The sequence below is a fragment of the Apis dorsata genome, unplaced genomic scaffold (genome assembly GCF_000469605.1).
Source record: "Apis dorsata unplaced genomic scaffold, Apis dorsata 1.3 scaffold_434, whole genome shotgun sequence".
NCBI classification, from domain to species: Eukaryota; Metazoa; Arthropoda; class Insecta; order Hymenoptera; family Apidae; genus Apis; species Apis dorsata.
Window position 1 is genome coordinate 244,531 of NW_006263685.1, and position 4,072 is coordinate 248,602.

General features: G+C 36.8%; 1 protein-coding gene and 1 long non-coding RNA gene across 2 annotated transcripts in view; one reads left to right on the forward strand and one right to left on the reverse strand.

Moving 5' to 3' along the window:
- LOC102674178 (venom dipeptidyl peptidase 4-like) overlaps window positions 1-4,072 on the reverse strand; it is a 248,884-nt gene that overhangs the window by 230,121 nt on the left and 14,691 nt on the right. The gene's annotated exons all lie outside the window — the stretch shown is intronic.
- LOC116186118 overlaps window positions 1-4,072 on the forward strand; it is a 19,810-nt gene that overhangs the window by 14,467 nt on the left and 1,271 nt on the right. The gene's annotated exons all lie outside the window — the stretch shown is intronic.

Genomic DNA, 4,072 nt, shown 5'->3' on the forward strand with positions numbered 1-4,072 from the left:
GACCATTTCTTTGATCTTACTTGGTCTCTCTTACTTGGGGTTGAAGCGTCCGTAAAAAAAAAACGTGGCAGGGGATGGAGAAGTTAGTTGGAGGAACCTGTTCGAGGAACTTGTCGCTCGTACCGACCTTCCTCTTGTCACCCCGTTCCTTTCACGAACACGATTCTCGAACGAGCTTCTGGAGAGGAAAGGGGGGGAGGCTCGAATCAAAAGCTACGAGAGAATGGGTTTTTTTTCTTTTTCTTTTTTTTTTGGTTGAAACGTTGGCGAGATCGATTTTTGAAAAACGGAGGATGAAAAGGGAGGATGATCGTGTTTCTTTGCTGGAATGCGGATTGATTTGGAAATAAAAGTTTTGGGATGCAAAACTTGCGAGCTTTTTGTTGTGCGTAAAAATCTTGAAATTTTTGGGATGAATTTGGATAGGAGATGGTATTGTGGGAATGTTAGTGGGAATTTCGTGTGTGCGTTCTTTCGTGAGGGAACGTTGCTCGTTTGTAAACATGGAATAATGTTTGTAGATGGTTTTTGATTATTTTATGTTTCTGTTTTAGATTCTATATATGGTTAATTTGTACTTAATATCTCCAAGTTTCGTTTCAAATATTTAATCATGAGAAATTCTTTTGTAAGGAATTGTTTTCCAGATCTTTTCCTTTCGTCATAATGCTTTTGAGTTTTTAAGCTTGGGAAAAATATAAAAGAAAGAAAATTAAAAATCTTGATGATTTACCAGGCTTGGAAAACAAACGTGTGATTAGAAATAATATATGAATCAATATTATATATTATATAAAAATTCAAAAATTCAATAACAAATACGAATATTCAAATTTATATAAATTATAAATAATGATGATAAAAAAAATTATAAAAGCACTTAAAACTTTTGTAATATCAAAAATTAAATAATGCAATCAATCTTGTCCATTTTGTATTGGAAATAAAAATTTGAATAAAATCATTATTTTTTTTTTGAAAAATAAAATTTATTTATATATTCCAGAAATATATTGTGTACACGAAAATAATAGTTGCAATAAATATCGTCTCGATTTACTTACACGAGTACGCTTGTTACTGGAAACCTTAACCAGTTTCGAATATAATATTTTAATAGCTTTTGTACGATAATACATTTTACACGTAACAACAAGCGAGAAAAAAGGATTATTTGCCAAAATAATACGCGGAACTCGTTCAATGAACAAGAAATCAATTTCGAGGAAGCAAGATTTCTAATTAAATAATAATCGTGTAAAACAGAAATTTAACGCATCGTGTAACAAATTCTATTATTATTAAAAAGACGATAAAAATCTGGAAACCCCTATTCTAACCCTATTTCCCCTAGAAAAAATTATTATTTCGAAATTACCGATACTCGATGTCACGGAGGAAAAGTTTATCCAAGTGGAATTCACGTCAAATTTCGTCGAGCCGAATGCGAATCTCTCCTCGAAACGCCCCCTCCCCAGCCACATTTCAAAAGCCTTCCACGGCGCACAATACACTTCAACAACGTGAAATATGGAGAACTTCCCCCCCTCCAACCAGAGATATTGCATAAATCACACGTTTTCAGAAAAATTTTGTCAAAAAAGGGATAGGATCCAGAATACACGATCCAGAATATTTTTATTTCTCTTCCTTGGAAGAAAAATTCAAACGCGATGAAAACGAACTTCAAAGGATCCGCTGATGCAACGGAGCAACCGGGGAACGGGAGAGGGGAGAATGGGAGGACAAAGATAAAAACACTTGGAAGAGCGCAGCGATCGCTAATCTCATCGAAAGAGCTTTCAAAGTATCGACTTCATCTCTGCCGAGTTCTACTCTCGATGCTAACAAAACTAGGCCGATGTATAGAAGAGAGTGATCTGATAAATTCTTTAAAAAAGAGGGGGGAAAGAGAAGAAGAAGGAACGAGAAGGTTAGGAAAATGATCTCTGGCTCGAGACACTCGACTAACTCGAGAGAAACTGCATTCCGAAACGATCGACCGCCACAGCTTCTTCGCTACAGTCTTGTCATGATTGCCTCTGAGGTGAGGAGAGGGGGAACGGCGCAGGCAGCTCGCCAGAAGACCTGCCGCCTGTGACTCGCTCGCTCGCTCTCGAGCCAGAAAACTCTGTCCAGAACGATTCGTATCACTTGTTACGTGACGGCATGCGGGCCGTACCACGTGACAGCCACGGTGTCGCCACTGTATCATCTCTCCAACGGATCGATCCCTCTTGCGGATCGATTACGCAACTGATTTTCAAGAAACGTCTCCGTTCCTTATTTCCTCCGTCCGGACGTGGATATCCGGAGAGAATTTGCGAAATAAAAATAGAAAAATAGCGCATCTAGAGAAGGAATCCTAGAAAGTAAGAGACTCGGTGAAAGGTTTTAACTTTTATCTTTAAAACTTTATTACGTACGCGCGGGAAGGAAGATGGCCGCCAATCGAGGGGAAAGAACTCTCGTCAATTACAGAGGTGTTCGACAGAGTAATTTATCGGTAATAATTCACTCGAGGATTAAATAAGAGAAGAAGAAAGAAAAAAAAGGAAAAACGATTTGATGATCGCGGTTGTATAAACCGATGTCTCGTGGTTAATGATACACGCGGGGATATTTTTAAATTTCCAACCTAAGGCTTCGTCTGATGAAAACATGATTAATACCTTGTCCCTTGAAACGAATGAACAAAGAGGAATGGAATTACGACCCTCTCTCTCTCTCTCTCTCCAGCGCCATTTTCTCCCCTCAATTAGCGACCTATTCTTACCTCGCTCGCTTCTTTTTTTCTTTTTTTTCTTTTTTACACAGTCCCGGTAATTCAACGTTTCACAAAGCGGTCTTGTTAGAAAACGAGGGCGAAGTGTGCACTTTTGGCCGACTTGAACGAGTCGTGGAATGCCCCCACGTCGGAAATTGATGTTCCTTAGGAATCGTTCGTAGGAATCGTCGTGGCGGATTCAAAGGGGGGAAAGTTCTAAGTTGGTAACAGGGCGGTGGGGAATTAATTCGCCGAATGGAATCTTTGTTCCGGGAAACGGAGCCACGGAGGCCAGTGAAAGTGAAGTTTCCCTTAGAAACGTACGGGACAATGGTTCGAACAACCAGTCCGCCAGTGTCAAACTCGCCGGAAGCTTCTCCATTTACCGGGACAAAAGAGGATCGCTAATCCCGAAATGAATCGAGATCGTCGATTCGTCGAAGCATTCAAGAAATAGGGGAAAAAAATAGTAAAAAAATAGTAAAAAGTAGGAAGCTCTTTTCGTTTCTAACGATACAAAGATAAGTAATGATACACGCATAATCCGTTATGTATAAAACAATAAAAATTGTGTTCATCAGCTTCGATAGTTCAGTTAGCTTCGATAAATTTCGTAAATTTTGTAAATTAAATTGTAAATTATCGTATAATTGTTAATTTAAAAAGTTTTGTAAATTATTTCTGTTATACTGTTATTGTAAAAATGGTTGTTTAAAATTGAAAATAATCAAGAGGTTGTGAAAGATATTTTTAAAAAGAAGATATCACCTTCCGATTTCGATGATTTTTTAATATTGTTATCATTATACCGAATATTCGTTTAGTTAATATTAATTATAAATTGTTTCGAAAAAGCAAATATTTCAATAACATTTTACGAATTTTCACAGCTCGAAGCGACGAGGAAAAAAAGCAAATTATCGAGATGGAAGATATCCTCTATAAATAATTACTTCTTCGAAAACACGATGCTTCGCATAAGACTTAATAACTTAAACAACGAAAACAAATGATAATTATACAAATTGTTAGCGTGTGACATCATCGATATAATCTATCATCTAACACCAAGATAACGTTGAAAATATTTTAAATAATAAATAATTAAAAATTAATAACAATATTAATAATATTATTAATAAATAATTAAAATATTTTAAATAATAAATAATTTTAAAACACTAATCTCATCCTCTCTTTCGAGACATCGAAAGGAAACTTCGAAACGACTGTTTTCATCTCCTACCCTATCCTATAAATCCACTGACCCCGTTTCCCTCCTCCTCCTCCTCCTCCTCCTCCTCC